This window comes from Mirounga leonina, unplaced genomic scaffold (genome assembly GCF_011800145.1).
Source record: "Mirounga leonina isolate KUSES-001 unplaced genomic scaffold, KU_Mleo_1.0 Mir_94, whole genome shotgun sequence".
Classification (NCBI taxonomy): Eukaryota; Metazoa; Chordata; class Mammalia; order Carnivora; family Phocidae; genus Mirounga; species Mirounga leonina.
The window spans coordinates 8,804,434-8,821,244 of record NW_023270855.1 but is presented as its reverse complement, the minus strand read 5'-3'; the positions used below and the strand labels follow the sequence as shown (position 1 = coordinate 8,821,244).

General features: G+C 43.3%; 1 protein-coding gene across 1 annotated transcript in view; it reads right to left on the bottom strand.

Annotated features, from left to right (window-relative positions):
• Positions 1-16,811, bottom strand: part of SRGAP3 (SLIT-ROBO Rho GTPase activating protein 3) — a 326,327-nt gene that overhangs the window by 220,224 nt on the left and 89,292 nt on the right. The window lies entirely within an intron of this gene.

Genomic DNA, 16,811 nt, shown 5'->3' with positions numbered 1-16,811 from the left:
ATTAAATTTTCCTTAATGAAGTTCTTTTCTTTCTCCTAGCAATATCATTTCTGTTGTGAACTTGGGTGAATTTTTTTTTTAATTCTTTTAAATAGAAGTAGAAGGCAGTGTTTCCTGGAAGAGCATCTTAGTATTTTCATAAGCCTAAACCTAACTGTGCATGTATTTTTCTAACCTTGATAGCTATTCCAGAACTTGCTTTGCATGCCTCCTGTGTGGCAGGCACTAAGCACAAGAATTCGGGAATGAATAAAACAAGGTCCCTGCACTCAATGAGCTCACAGAGAGACAGACACATAAACAACCCCACGGTAATAGCAGCATGTCCAAGGGAGGAGCTAGGCAAAAATAGAAATAATTAACATTTCTGCAGCACTCTAGAGTTTACTTTCTCACACACCACCTCATTTCATCCTCGCAGCAACTAGCCTCTAAGGTAGATAACACCCTCATTTCAGAGATGAGGAAGCAAGGATGCAAAAATAGAGATGTGCCTTGCTCAAAAGACAGATCAAAGATGGAAAATCAGGTCTTACAACTCTAAACCCCAGATTCAACGGCTCCCAATATGAACCCAATAAATTAAATTGTTGGGCTTGACTACTCCACCCCATCCCCATCTCTTAGAATTTTGACAGAACAGGGAGAAACACCTTCTACTTCCACTGGGGAATCATCCAGTAAAGTAGTATATTTCATTTCAGCCATCATTCTTACAATATATAATGAATACCACAAGAAGTTAAGCATTACTTATATATCTGTTGCAGGTGTCTGTCTGTCTTCTTTTCTTTTCCACTTTCGTTTTATAGTTCAGCTGATGTCTGAGCATCCTCCATAGCAGGAAATTTTGTCAATAAATTCCTTACTTATTGTCAACTTTGTGGGCTTTTTAGTTAGAAAAGTAATCATGCTCATTACTTTAGAAATCAATCAAAATGGAAGAATATAAGGAAAAAACGTCTCCTTTCCACCATTCCGTCACTAACATCCTGCCCTCATCCCTGACCTACATTCTTTTCCTACTCCCCAAGAGTAAACAGCATTACAAATAAGTAAGAACTATCAGACTCTTATACACACCCAAAACATAAAGACGCACATTTTTTATTTAAAAAAAAAAAAAACAGGGTTGTATTACACACACATGCACGCATGCATGCACAGGATACACATACACACTGGGGACTTGGGTTTTTTTTTTCTCATTCATGTAATCTACATAATTACTAAATGTTCCTTTGCCTTCAAGAAAAAGATACAAAGACAGTCAAATTGATGAGTTTATTACAGTTCAGGCCCAAATATTTCAAGTTCATAAAACCTGGGGCACTTAAAAAATGTAGGTTCCCAGGCCCCACCCCCCAGAGATTCTGATTCAATAGGTCTGGGATAAGCCCCAGAATCTGAGTTTGTTATCAATTCCTCCCTCATGATTCTGATGCAGGTGGCCCAGGAGCCACACTGGGAAAAACGCTGCAGTAGTCAAAGAAAGCATCATGGCCAGGACTTCCTTTCCCAGCTGCCCATGCAGGCAATTGCGCCTGTACTCATGGTTTCTTAGATGCCCCATCTTCCTCTCCTTTCCAACCGGCTGCACTTACTAAGTGCTTCAGCTGTAAGTTTAGGTTCACGGTCCAGGGCTCTGAATGCTGATGACCCTCTTAACTGGTTTAGCTAACATTTTCATTTTTCTTGGTTCCTGTGTACCAAGAAGTGTGCTGGAAATTCTGATGTGTGTTACTTCAACTAATTCTGTCTCTCTCACACACACACACACACACACACACACACGAGTGAGGTATTATTATCCCCATTTTCCAAATAAGGAAATTGGTGAGATATTATTTCTTCTCTTTTTTGGATAAGAAAAGACTTATCCAAGGTCATTCAGCTGATAAGCCATAAGGCAAAATTCAGACCCAGGTGTGTGAGATTCCATCCAGAGCCTCATCCCCCGCCTCCTTCCACAGTCCATATTCTCCACTCAACTCCCTTCTGTGACTTTAGCATAACTTGTTCAACCAGGATGGATTTCAGCCGCTTTCAGTTGATCCCTGGCTTTAATTTCCCCTTAATAGCACTTATCCCACAATTGTATTTACCATCTTGAGTATAACTACTGCAAAGTTCCTTTTCTGGAACCATTTTTGTCTTTTATACCAGGAGTTGTATGTTTCTCTTAGAAGTACCACTTCCTGACTCCTTCAATATTTTGATGGCTTCTGACTCTTCTCTAAACAGAAAGATGGTTCTGTCTAGATCCTAAATAGCTCAGAAAATGATGGTTGGGAGATAAGCTTGGCCAATATGGTTCAACTTTATAGATCAATATCAGAAATCACCTACCCAACAACTCGGTACCACCCCCTCCTAACACTCAACATTTTTGTCATTACAAGTTAAAAATCCACCTTCCCCACAGAATTTTAAAGTCTATGAGGGCAGAAAACATAGTAGGAACTCAATAAATATTTGTTAAGCTAAATCAAAGTGAACTGGCCCACCACATTCTCAACATTTCTTCCCCACTATTCCTGATAGCACAACAATTGCATGTTTCTGGCAAAGAGCAGTGGGGCCTCTGCCATTTTTGGCACAGAGTTTTGATGGTAATATTATGCCAAGTATGAGATCTGGCAAGGCAGAGATACTCAGGGTGGGGCATAAGCAGGAGGGTCAGGCCAAGACTAAAGCCCTGTATTAGCTAAGGATCAAGGGACAAATAATCCAAAGACCACAACCAGGCAAAAGATCAGGAACCCAAATGGCCAGGGTAGGAGGTCAAGGAGTTATCAGTTACCAGGTGTCAGAAGCCAGGAGGTAACTGTTGTTCTGCCTCAGTTTCCTCAAGAAGATATATCTTTGGGAGATCCAAAATACTGTCTGGAGAGGCCACTGATAAAGTAAAAAGTAACGTAATAGCCAACCCTGCTTGTAAATGCCCTACCAAGATGACAGCTGGAGAGCAGCCATGTTGCTCAGCCAGTTTGCATTCTTTAATACAAACAAAATCAAAGAAGCAACACCCACTCTTTCATGTCCCTGAAGGTGGCTCAGGTGTTTCATTGGTAAGGGTCCTCTCATGTCATCTCCCTCTCTCTTTCTCTTGTTGCTTTTAAAGCACCCTAAGCTATGGAAGGTGCCCCTACAGAGCCGTCCCCTCCCACTGTGCTCCGATCTCTGAGTGACAGCTCTACCTACCTACAGGAATCCAGGCCTTTCTGTCTGACAAAGAGTTGGGAAACATACTAATCTAAAATAAACTATATTCCGAAATACCCGCACCAACTATCAGAAGCAAGAGGAAAGCAGGTTATCACTGTTGGAAGCAGACCAGCAATCAGGAATCCCAAAAGTACTACGGGTGACCAGGGATGCTGGCAGAGAACAACAGGGAAAGGTGGACCAAAGGAAAGGTACCAGCAGGGAAGGGCAACCCACTGCTGAGGCTAAATTCTTTGTCCTAGACAACACTCTCCTTTTAATACTTCCTGCCAAAGGTAGGAACCGCTGCTTGGGTACCAACAGGGAAGTGAGACAAGAGGGGACCAGAAAGGGGGAAAATTTCAGTTATGAGTGGCTAGGACAGATGTGGAGGGCAGTTCTTGATAAGTCAACTCAGTTCCCCTCAATTTTACACAAATCCAGTGGGACAGAAGTGGCAACACAAGCCAACCACCACAGTAGGATGGTTTCCAACAAACCAATCCCCTGTTCTAAAGGACCATCAAAACACGTGGAAGGTCATGCTTATTGATTAACGTTCTTACTTGACAAAGTCTGTGTATTTTTAGGCCATACTCTATCCATTTTAAGCTCTAGGCCTATGACACTCTGCCTATCAGCTTTATTTTTATAACTTTTCATTAAAGATCTGTGGTCCCATTTTTTTATCATATATATATATACATATGAATAAAACAGATTTGTAGATAGAGATATAAAGTCTGAAAGGTAATAATACATGGACTATTTATAGTGGTGGCTCAGGTAGTGGCTTCTAGATTCTTTTTTTTTATTTTTTTTTATTTTTCTGTATTTTAGAAACTTTTAAAATAACAAGCATGTATATATCCATAATCAGAAAAAAAAATGTAATAAAAAAAAATAAGAACCTCATCCTCCATCTCCAAGGTCAAAGACTAATAGGATCCAATGGTTAGAAAGGAACTTCATTCTATCTACTCTGGACTTCAGCCATACCAAACTTCTCACCATTTCCCAAGTACCTAGGCCCTTCCATAACCCCTATGCCTTTGTACATGCTATTCTCTCTTCATGACATGCCTTTGTCACCAGCTGAGCTTCTATCCATCCTTCAAAACCCTACTCAAAATTCCTTTCTTCTGTAAGAACTTCTCCAGCTCTCCCAGGCAAAGCTGTCACTTTCACTCTCAGTTCCCAAAGTGTGTGTGGTTCCAGCACTATCCCAGTACTTATTATACTTATTATAATCAATTAATCTATTTTTGTAACTATCTTTCCTAGAAAACTATGAGTCCATCAAGACAGGGATGGGGACTATATTTTACCCATTTTTGTGTCCCCATATCAGACACACACTAGGAACACAATTAACAGAAAATATTGGATTCCCTGCAGTATCCCTGCAAGTGGCCCCCTGGTCCCTCTAATGAGTTGGACAGCCCTGCCTAGATACAATTGTCTGTTCTTTGTATTCTTCATCTTCCTGAATTACCTTTCCTTCAGGGCTTGGGGAAAGCCTAGATCTGCTTCACTATGTTCCTCTGAACTGCAATTCCCAATAAAATCCCATGTACCCTGAAGCAGAACATCTATACACGCTTGTGCACAAAGTCCATCAAAAGGAAATGTACATTCATTCATTCAACAAATACTTTGATCACCTATTATAGACCAAGGGCTGTTCCAAGTGCTAACAAAACACAAATGGGCAAGGGAAACAAAAGTCTTATTCTTAGAGACTTTCAATTCTGGTAAAGAGAAGAAATAAACAAAGAAGGGAAAATATCATATAGCCATAAGTGTTCTGCTGAGAATTCAAGTCAGCTAATCCACTAGTTACTTCATGGCTATTTAAGGTTGAGTAGTCAGGAAGTGACATGAGAGCTGAAAGCTGAATACCAAGAAGGAGCCAGCCATGTGACAATCCAGGGGAAAAGGATTCTAGAGAGAGGGAAAAGCTATGTGCAAAGGCCTGAAGTGGGTTACAAGCTTGGATTGTGGAGAGGCAAGGAGGCCAAGGTGGGCAGAACATGGCTTTGTAAGCCTAGCCAGGGGTTTAGATTCAACTTTTTTTTTAATATTTTATTTGTTGGGGCACCTGGGTGGCTCAGTCAGTTAAGCATCTGCCTTCGGCTCAGGTCATGATCCCAGGGTCCCTGTGTTTGGCTCCCTGCTCAGCGGGGAGCCTGCTTTTCCCTCTCCCACTCCCCCCTGCTTGTGCTGTCTCTCCCTCTCTCTCTGTCTCTCTCTCTCTGTGTTAATAAATAAAATCTTTTTTGGGCACCTGGGTGGCTCAGTTGGTTGGGCGACTGCCTTCGGCTCAGGTCATGATCCTGGAGTCCCGGGGTCGAGTCCCGCATCGGGCTCCCTGCTCGGCGGGGAGTCTGCTTCTCCCTCTGACCCTCCCCCCCTCATACTCTTTCTCTCTGTCTCATTCTCTTTCTCAAATAAATAAATAAAATCTTAAAAAAAAAAAATCTTTTTTAAAAAAAAGTTGGGGGAGGAGCAAGGGGAGAGGGAGAGAGAGAACCCCAAGCACAGTCCATGCTGAGCATGAGGCCAATGCAGGGGCCCAACACCGGGCTGGATTCCAGGACCCTGAGATCATGACCCAAATGGAAATCAAGAGTCAAGACACTTAACCAACTGAGCCACCGAGGCGCCCCTCGATTTGACTCTTATGCAATGAGATGCTACTGGACGGTTTGGACCCAGGGAGTAACATGGTTAGATTTAAATTGTGTACGGATTACTGCTGGCTGCTGTGCAAAGAACAGGCCATGAGAATAAAAGAAGAATCAGGGAGACCAGTTAGGTCAGTGGCTTTCAACTAGGGCCTCTTTTGCCCCCTCAGGGAACATTTGGCAATGTCTGGAGACATTTTTGGTTGTCACAGCTTGGGGAGGGAGAGGGGTGCTACAGGAGTCTAGTGGGTAGAGGCCAGGGCTCTAACAACCCACCAAAAACTGGTCCAACTCCAAATGTCAGTAGTGCGGAGGTTGAGAAACCCTGAGTTAGAAGGATGTTGCCATGATCCCAGCAAGAGGTGACAGTGGTCTGGGTCAGGATGGTACAAGTGGAAAAGAAAAGAAATTCACTACAATTAATATCTTGAAATATTGAAGGTTTTTCATCCATATTTCCTTAAGAGCTTCTGGACCAGATTCAGGCAAGAAGGGCTTTCTATGTTTGTTGCCTCTGGGGTAATACAGAGAAAGAGTCAATTCTTGGCTTTTGACTTTCAAAAGCCTAGCCCTCAGGGAGAATAGAAAGAATGTGGATTATGTACAGCAGCTTTGAGGGAATGTCTGATGACAAAGAGCCAGGATACCACCTCTAATCTACACATGGATAAAGATTTCCAGGAGTCAGTAAAGTGTATGTAGATTTTATGGATCTATAGGAAAACAGCCTGTACCCTGCCTCACCCCAAACAAGCCCAGGGAAAGAGGGTGACAGGGGAACCCCCATAGAGATTTGTAGAACAGAGGAGTTGGGCTGCTTCCCCAGCCAGAGAGCTCTAGGGAGGCACTGGAGAAGCAAGGACAGGGTATGGCAAGACAGGCCGGAGACAAATGTCCAGAGTTCTTCACAAGCCAGCATGGTACGTGAGCACCAGGATGATTCCTGGTGCCTGCAAACAGCACGGAAGGACTGAGGAGAGGGACACAGGAAGGAGTCTCGAGATTGGGAACAAAGAAGGATGGATCACTGGCATGGACAGACCACCAAAGGCCCGAAGAGAAGGAGGCTATTTCATTTGCCAAAATAAACTGATGATAAAGCACAACAGATGTCCCTTGGCACAACCTTCGTCTCCCGGACCTTGGGGCACAGCATGGAAGGAAACAGGAGAGACCTCAAATTGACTTATATTTATTTCTGCCACCCCCAGCAGAAGAGAGATGAGAAATGGAAATCAAGCTACAGAAACAAAGAAAAACACATTTCTCATACACCTGGATTTGTGGCTGATCTCTGTTCACTCTGAGGTGCACGGGCTGTGGGCTTCCATGCGTTCCTCAGCACACCTGTCACCTGGCATCGACTGTACAATCCCAGGGGCAGTGCTGGGGTCCACTCAAGGCACCTTGAACGCAGCCTGCAGTTGAGGGCATCCCCTACTGTCACCCATAGACGGGCACACGCCACGCATATTGATCAGGGGCAAGCTGTCGCCAAATTACCATTTAAATCGATGGTTGAGTGCTCTGTAATTGGAGATGTCAAAACCCACATTTTCTAAGTGACCTCAAAACACCACATCAATATCACTTAGCTGGGCTGGATACGCATTTGTTTTACCTCTTCCCCTCTTCAAACTACCCTCTGAGATAAGTATAAAAATTAGGGAACTGGGCAAAAGGCAAAAAAGAGAAAGAATCGGGATAATCCACAAATTGTATAGTCTGATACTTTCCAAAATGTAATCTCGGGAATACAGTCAGGAATAGTTTGTTGTTTTTGTTGTTGTTGTTGTTGCTGTTGTTTAATATTTTATTTATTTACTTGAGAGAGAGAGCGAGAAACAGCATAAGTGGGTGGGGGGGAGCGCAGAGGGAGAGGGAAAAGCAGACTCCCCGCTGAGTAGGGAGCCCCGACACAGGGCTCCAATCCCTGAGCCAAAGGCAGACACTTAACTGACTGAGCCACCCAGGCGCCCCTCAGGAATAAAGTTGTGTGAGATATTCCATGAAAAATGTCTACGAGACTGAACAAGTTTGAGAAAAGTCCATGGCCCCTTTTTGGCACTTCATACTTAACACATTTAAGGTTCCCAGAAGTCCTGTGGGAAACAAACCTATTTAACTCAGTTTATGTTAGAACTTCCAAGACTCATTTGACCACAGAACTGTTTTTTCCAGCTAAAGCCTCTTTACATCCAGTTTCATGGAATACACCTCAGGGAACACTACTCCAAACATAAATTGGCCTAATGATTAAACAAATGAAGAGAAAAGAGCCAAAATCCCACTCCTGGCCAGCCAAGATATTTTATAAACACCAACAAGCCATCAGGAATGAATCATTTACAAGTGAAATCAAGCCCAGGACACCACTTGCTGGGTCCTGTATTAGGCCAGAGGTTCTGAAACTCAGCATCTTGAAGAAGTCAACCCCCATCCCTTCCCGGAAAAGACCCAATTTCTGACCCAGCCTAACCTCCCCGCCCTCCCATCCTTCCCTATTATATCCTTGCCTCGTCCTGTTCTCCAAGGTACCACTCAGCTCCGCCTCCCAGGCAATCACCACCACCTGGGCTTGCACCACCCACCAGAGCAATTCAACTCCATACATTTATGGATCACCAACTAGAGGCCAGGCACGAGCCTACAGCAATGGGCCTAACAGAGAGAGCTTTCCCCCTCCTGGAACTATGATCTACAAGTGTCTGCAAGCCAGAACCCTTCTCTGAACATCAGTTTCCACATCTAGAGGGTTAGAAGTGGGAGAACTAGACTAGAAGACCACTCAGGTTTCTGGTTCTATATTTCCAGGTTGACAGAGGCAGATATGGCAGCCTCAGTCAAGTCTACAGGATTATCTCCAGTGGGCACTTTGCCAAAGGTGACTCCATTGGGGGGGGCGGGGTGAAGGTATCTGACACAGCTAGGTGGCATCCAGTGAGCACTAGGAAAAGTCAGATTAGAAGGGGAGCTGAAGTTTTAGGAAGGGTAGGAAGTCAAAGATTAAGACCCATCCCAGACTGGCCCCCCAGTAAAGGAACCCCTAGGTTTCAGAGCCACATTGCCTTGGCATGCTTCTTGCCTCCCTTTACAACTGGAAGTCAGGAAGGCTTCATTTAAATCCTAGCTCTGCCCCTGTTTGCTATGCGATCTGATGTAACTTTATTTCTCTGAACCTTAGAGCTTTTAACCTATAAAATGGGAATAATAATGACTACCTCAGAGAATTACTGAGAACACAAAATGAGATACTGCTATATATGACTGAGACCTAGAGATAAATAAAAATTAATGATCTCCCACCACTAAAGAAAGTTATATAACCCGAAGCACAGCTTGTAACCATCATTGATGAATGAGTGAGTAAGTGAAGGAACGAATGATTAAGAGAGGTTTCTAGAAAGGAAAGGTTGTCTCTAAAAAACTCTGGTGAAGGTCGCCTGGGTGGCTCAGATGGTTAAGCGTCTGCTTTCGGCTCAGGTCATGATCCCAGGGTCCTGGGATCGAGTCCCACATCGGGCTCCCTGCTCCTTGGGAGCCTGCTTCTCCCTCTGTCTCTCTCTCTGTCTCTCATGAATAAATAAATAAAATCTTTAAAAAATAAAAAAATTTAAAAAAATAAAAAATAAAATAAAAACTCTGGTGGTGAAAACTCCAAAAACAGCCAATACAGACCCCCAGATCCATTGATTTCCCCAAACTGGAAAGAGCCTGGAATGCACACTCCACCATGATCACGGCAAACATCACCTCATCAAACATCACCTTGGCTTTCAACACATCAGCCTTCACCAAATCTCCACTATCAGGGACAAACAAGGAACTTCAGCAAACTATGGAGAATATTTCCTTTCTCAGTAAAACCCTACTTTCAATGGAACAGAAAATATAGCTGCTGTCATAGGTTAAGTGTTTGTGTCTCCCCCTCCAGATTCATATGTTGAAGCCCTAACCCCCAGTGCGATCGTATTTGGAGGTGGATGAGGCTTTGGGGAGATAATTAGGTTTAGTTGAAGGTCATGAGGGTGGGGCCCTCATAATGGGATTGGTGCCCTTATATGAAAAAGAAGATAGCTCTCTTTCTCCACACACTGAGCAAAGGCCATGTGAGCATACAGAGAAAGGACAGCCATCTACAACACCAGGAACCAAATGTGTTAGTACCTTGATCTTGGACTTCCAGCCTCCAGAACTGTGAGAAATAAATGTCTATTGTTTAAGCCACCCCGTTCACGGTACTTTGTTATGGCAGACTAAGACACATGTCAAAGAGAATAACTATGTTAGCTAAAAGTTGTAAGAGTAAAACTTCTTATTAGTAACTTACCAGCCACTCTCTCAACCTATCTTGTGCCAACCACATTCTGGAAACAAAATGACCATGAGCATTTCTGTCCTCAAGAGTTCATGGCCAAAGGACTAATCACAAGATTGTAATAAAGGATAATAAGGCTCAGAATGTGGGGGGCAGATGTGAGGCAGAACCACTAATTCTGCCTAGGAGAGTTATTAGGAAGGCATCACGGAAGAAGGTATCATTTGGGCAGACACTGAAGGATGGTCAGGAATTGGCCAGACAAAGAAAGTGTGAGAAGAGGGGGACATTTTAAAGAGAACAAAGGCACAAATGTGGAAAGATCTGGAGGTGGGAAGGGGTATGGAGGACTCAGAGACAAGGATTGGTTTCATGTGGTTGTAAAAGCACAGGCCTATTATAGAGAAAACAGCTGAAGATAAAACAGGAGAACTGGCTGAGGCTCCATCACCAAGACCTTTTATGGACTTCAACTTGTAGGCCAGAAGTTGCAAAGTGGTGGGCTATGGGCTGAAGATATCCTACTGATGGGTTTGTCCAGGCAGCATAGTGTTTCTTAAAAATCTGAGCTATTTGAAAATCAGGAGCTTTTCATCACGGCCTTGGATTTGGCAAAAGAGTCCTAGATATGACATGAAAGCATGAGAATAAATAGATAATCTAAACTTCATAAAAATTAAATACTTTTGTGCTTCAAAGGGCACCATCAAAAAAGGGAAAGGATAACCCACAGAATGGGGGGAAATACTTGCAGATTATATATCTGCTAAGGGACTTGTATCCAGAATAAAGAACCCTCAGAGCGCAAAAAAAGGAACCCTTGTGCACTGTTGCTGGGAATGTAAATTGGTGCAGCCACTGTGGAACACAGTATGTTGGTTCCTCAAAAAATTAAAATAGAAATACCCTATGATCCAGTAATTCCACTGCTGGGTGTTTACCCAAAGAAAACAAAAACACAAATCTGAAAAGATATATGCACCCCTATGTTTACTGCAGCAGTATTTACAATAGCTAAGATATGGAAGCAACCTAAATGTCCACGGATGGATAGATGAATGGATAAAGAAGATGTGGCATATATATACAATGGAACATTATTCAGCCATCAAAAAGAATGAGGTCTTGCCATTTGTAACAACATGGATAGACTTAGAGGATATTATGCCAAGTGAAGTAAGTCAGACAGAGAAAAACAAATACCATGTGATCTAACGTATGTGTGGAACCTAAAAAACAAAACAAATGAATAAACAAAAAGCAGAAACAGACAGGGTGCCTGGGTGGCTCAGTCAGTTAAGCGGCTGCCTTCGCCCCGGGTCATGATCCCAGGGTCCTGGGATCGAGTCCCACATCGGGCTCCTTGTTCAGCAGGGAGCCTCCTTCTCCCTCTCTCTCCCTCTGCTTGTGCTCTGTCAAATAAATAAAATCTTTAAAAACAAAAACAAAAACAGAAACAGACCCATAAGTACAGAGAACAAACTGGTGGTTGTCAAAGGGAGGGAGTAGGGGGATGGGTAAAATGGGTGAAGAGAAGTGGGAAGTACAGGCTTCCAGTTATGGAATGAATAAATCACAGAGATGAAAGGCACAGCCTAAGGAATATAGTCAGCGGTATTGTAATAGTGTTGTATGGTGACAGATGGTAGCTACACTTGTGAGCTTAGCATAGCCTAATATACAGAGTTGGATCACTACATTGTACACCTGAAACTAATGTAACATTGTATGTCAACTATCCTCCAATTTGTTTTTTTTAAGATTTTATTTATTTATTGAGAGAGAGAGAGAGCACACGCAGGAGCAGGGAGAGGGGCAGAGGGAGAGAGAGAATCTGAAGCAGACTCCACGCTGAGCACCAAGCCCCACTCAGGGCTTGATCTCACGACCCTGAGATCATGACCTGAGCCGAAATCAAGCATCAGAAGCTTAACTGACTGAGCCACCCAGGTGCCCCACCCTTTAATTTAAAAAAGAACTCTTACAGCTCAAAAATAAAAAAGACAACCCAATGTCTTAATGTTTTTAATTTAAAATTTTTAAAAATTTAGAAATTAAAAATAAAAATCAAGACATTTTGTTTTAAAATCCAGATGCCCTTGAAACACTGAAAGAACTGACCACTCTGGGCTCATACCCTGCCTGGCAGTGAAGACTGGAGCCGAGCAGCAGCTGACTCCTCTAGGTGAGCTCACTAATCAGCCACAGTCCCTACTACTCCCCAGTGTCTCCCCAACCCAGCGTCCTTTCCTCCTTGGAGCCTGCTGAGAGTAGTGAGGGTTCCTAAGGAGCTCATCCACTCATTCAATGGCATAATCTCTTTCAGACTAAACTCATTCTGGTGTTCAGCTAGAAGTTTTTGTGTTCTGAGTTTTTTTGTTTTTTTTTTTTTTAAGATTTTATTCATTTATTTGAGACAGAGAGAATGAGAGACAGAGAGCATGAGAGGGAGGAGGGTCAGAGGGAGAAGCAGACTCCCCGCCGAGCAGGGAGCCCGATGCGGGACTCGATCCCGGGACTCCAGGATCATGACCTGAGCCGAAGGCAGTCGCTTAACCAACTGAGCCACCCAGGCGCCCGTGTTCTGAGTTTTTTAAATTTCCTTCACTGATTTTATCACCATATTTCAAGAAAAATCTTAGAAAACCAAGAATATATCATATACTCTGCATCTCTCACAACCCCCAGCACCAACACTAAGAACAAAGTAGAAAATCAATGTTTATTGAATGAATATATAAATGAATGAGTAAAGAAATACTTCTCTGTGATCGTCTTCAAAAATCTGCTCTTCTTCCCCCAAATTCTAGACTTTTGCTCTTAAGAAGATGACCTAAAGTGACTATGGATGCATAATAAAAAAACAAAACACTAAAGTCAATCACAGTGTTTCTATTTCAATTTTCTATTAGGTTGAAATGGAAATGGGAACTCTGAATAAAAGCAGAACAGATCATCATGTCTGACAGCAAGATGAATTAGAGCCAGGATACTAGGAACTCTGGCAAATAAGATTACCAAACACTATCAGTGATCTTTGAGGGAATTGTGAAAAAATAGGATAGATGCCAAAACTCTGGAGATGGGCAAATGTTATTCTGATTTTCAAAACGGGAAAGAAGTTATAGCTTGCCATTTCCAGGCTAGAGAAATGTGATGTCACTCTCAAGGAAAGTTCTTGAACAGATTCATAAAGGGACACTTGTAAGCACTTCAGACAGCAAGCAGAGTCCTGGAGCCAGCACAGGGTCACCAAAAACAAGTCCTATTAAATTCATTTCATTTTCTTTTCTCTGACAAAACTCCTAGCCTAGTGGATTGGAAAAATACAGCAGATATAAAAGATATGGTACAAAGAGGAGGCGGGCAGTGAAAGGGCTAATTCAACCTTTGGGCTATATTAGTAGAAGCATTACATGCAGCATAAAGGAGGTGATAGTTGTTTTCTTTCTCTGACCACATCCAGAGACCTTCATCTAGAACTTCCTACCACTCTTGAAGAAGGTTTTTGATAGTATGATCTTTTGAAGGTCCATTTGGCAAAACATCTTTCTTTTTAAGATTTTATTTTTAAGTAATCTTCACACCCAGTATGGGGCTTGAACTCATAACCCCAAGATCAAGAGTCACAAAACTTTTTTAAACTTTTTTAAGTAATCCCTACACTGAACTTGGGACTCAAACTCATGACCCCCAAGATCAAGAGTCACAAGCTCTACCAATGGAGTCAGCCAGGTGTACCTTGGAAAAACATCTTTAATAGCATAAAGCTTTCATCTAGATTTCTGGCATCTCTTGAGAAATTGAAAGATCTAGTTAGGCCTACATTCCTAAATGGCAACAACAGGCTGAACCCAAGTAGTGACTTTCCATTTGGACAGGACACGTGCTCTCAAGCCTACCATAATCACCACCACTCTTTCTTCTATTGCCCTCAATGAAGTGGTGATCAACTACCACAAATCATCTTACTCCGCCACCTTCACTCATTTTTTCTATCTGCCAAGCAACCAAAGGCACTAGAGTTTGCATCCCAGTATATAGTAAATCCAAAGGAGAGAGAAGATGATTAAGCAGCAGATAAGCACCTTACATGAGCAAATGAGGATAATCATAGTGCAGGGGCTACGATCAGAGTCTCCAAACATCCAACGGGCAGTCATGGGGACGACGACAGCAGCATCTGTCTTGTTCTATGAAGTCCCAAGGGGAAGATAATATAGAAGCAATAGGTGGACATAAACAACACAACAGCCGGAGCTATCCATAGGTAGAATATGTAGACTTGGGAAGTGATGAGTTCCCCATCACTGGAAATGTAAAAGCACATGGTATACTACTATGTTGCAAATATATAATCAAAGGGATTCAAGTATTTGACGAGGCAAGAGAAGGCATGGATCTGAGATTTTTTACAACAGGAGAAAAGAAACAGTTTTTAAAATTCTTAGGTCAATAAATTCTTCAAAAAGAGATAAAAGAGAATAAGTCAACAAAGAACTCAGTGTCATTTTTAAAAAACCAAAAATTCTCCTCACTCGACTCACAGAGGACAAAATCTACCTAAGTGAAGTGTTTGCACCAAATTGGCCATATGATACCCTGGGAGAAAGGAAATTGGCATCAGGCGTTATTTTTGGTGATTGGTCAAACATTCTTCAGAGACAAACAACAAAGGCAAGGGATAAAAGTAGGAGGGTAAACAATGGAACACGATCAAGAGGCAGCCAGTCCCCACCACAAAACCGCCATCTGCTACTAACATCAATCCTTCACGGGGCAGCTTCAGGCAAACAGTGTATTGGGAAAGATGACCCGCTGCCTTCACATTCCCAGCCTTGTGACCTTGGGCAAGTCATTCCACACGATGAGGCCTCAGTTTCCTCATCTCCAAAACTGAGCTCATACGAACCCTTTCTGTAACATTGTGTAGGCCACGAGGAGTGATGTTTGGGAGTGAGCCAGAGAAACTGTAGAGCCCTGTATGGACATCAGTAATTATGATGATGATTAACAGAATTTTGAGAGAAAAGATTCCAGACGGTTTTGGGCACATCAACATCCTGATCTAAGTCGTGTGGGTGTCAATTCCAAAGGAATAAAATTCAATTCCTTTAACCAGAATGTAGAGACCTTTAGAGTCTGGGAGAGACAAGATCATCTGGACAAATTTCCTGCTGAAATGCGTTACCTTGGGCTTGCTGAGTAGTTGTTAAAATAAAGGTGAAAGGTAAAAAGTAAAAGAATCAGCCAGAGCAATAAATGCTTAATTGATCCTCAAGCAAAGTTCATGGGCCCAGTGGTAGCAATCCAAAAATGAGACAAGCGTGCTCCCTACCACGACAATGCTAATAAAAACCCCAAATTGTCCAAAACTCAACATCCCCTTCTCTATTGTGCCATTTTTCTTGGGAACTGCAGTTAAAAAGAACAATAATAATCAGCTACATTCGTCTTATAAAACATAAACTCCCTAAAAAGTGTGTATGCAAAGACCGAACCTGGGCTTTTGTATTGGAGCAGTCGGGTGAATTCAAATCTCTGACCAATAAAGGACTTGCTTCTAAATCCTCAGCAAGGTTGAAACATCGTAAGGCACTGTTTTCCATACGAACTGAAAACTGGAGAAGGGTTTTCTGCTTATTTCTGCCCTGGGGTCGACCCAGAGGTGATTAGCATGCCGGGTCTGACCAGAACTAAAAGGCACAAGACGGTTGGCGAGACTGGAAAAAAAAAACAAAGCTCTCCCCTGATGGCTGCTCCCCTCCCAAAGGTTCCCAAGCATCTGAAGCGTGTGCAGCAGCTGTGGATGCCGGCCTCCCGGTGCTCCTGGGGAGGCAACCCGACTTCCTGGGTCACCGAGTCTGGAGCTGCGGCAGCACCTAAAAGCAGGTGTGGCAGCCTCACGTCACCTGGGCCCCAAATAACCAACTTGCTCTAATAGTCCACCCAGAACCTCAAGGGCAGGCCTCGGTATCCCCTGAAGACGTATTTTGTCTTCAGTCTTTCCATGGAAGACCACAACACAGCCTGTGTCGCAGCAAGGAGATCCAGGACCAGAAAGAAACCAGACACTAAGAGGCACAGGCCCAGCTTTCCTCAGGGTACATCCTCAGAGAAAGAGTGAGCATGGTGCTTTTAGGTTTTCCTCACCAAAGCTGAGCCTAAAACTCACGAAGGTGGGAGAACCCCAGTCTGGCATGAATGAGGATCCCGCCTGCATTTGTCTATGCCATTGTGTCCAGTGTCCTATTTCGCCTTGCTAGGGAGGACTTAGGGAGCAGCTTCAGAGAGGAGTGTGCCCCCCGCGCAGCAAAGCTGGACCAAGCAGCCAGAGGTCATCTCACCCTGCTGGCAGGCGTCCTCGGGCACTACGGCAGCCAGGCAGCTCCGACCAGCCAAAAAGGCACACTGAGCTGTTGGCTTTGAATGAAGGCTGGTGCCCCTACATGCTAGCAAGCAGCCGGATGGTGATTGGGGCTGCACACTGTGAGAGAATACATTTTCTGCACCGAGCTCCCTCTTTATGCTTAAATGCCTGCATTAGTTCGGATCAATATGCCCTGTAACAGTTCATCCATGGCAACCCAGGCCAGCCA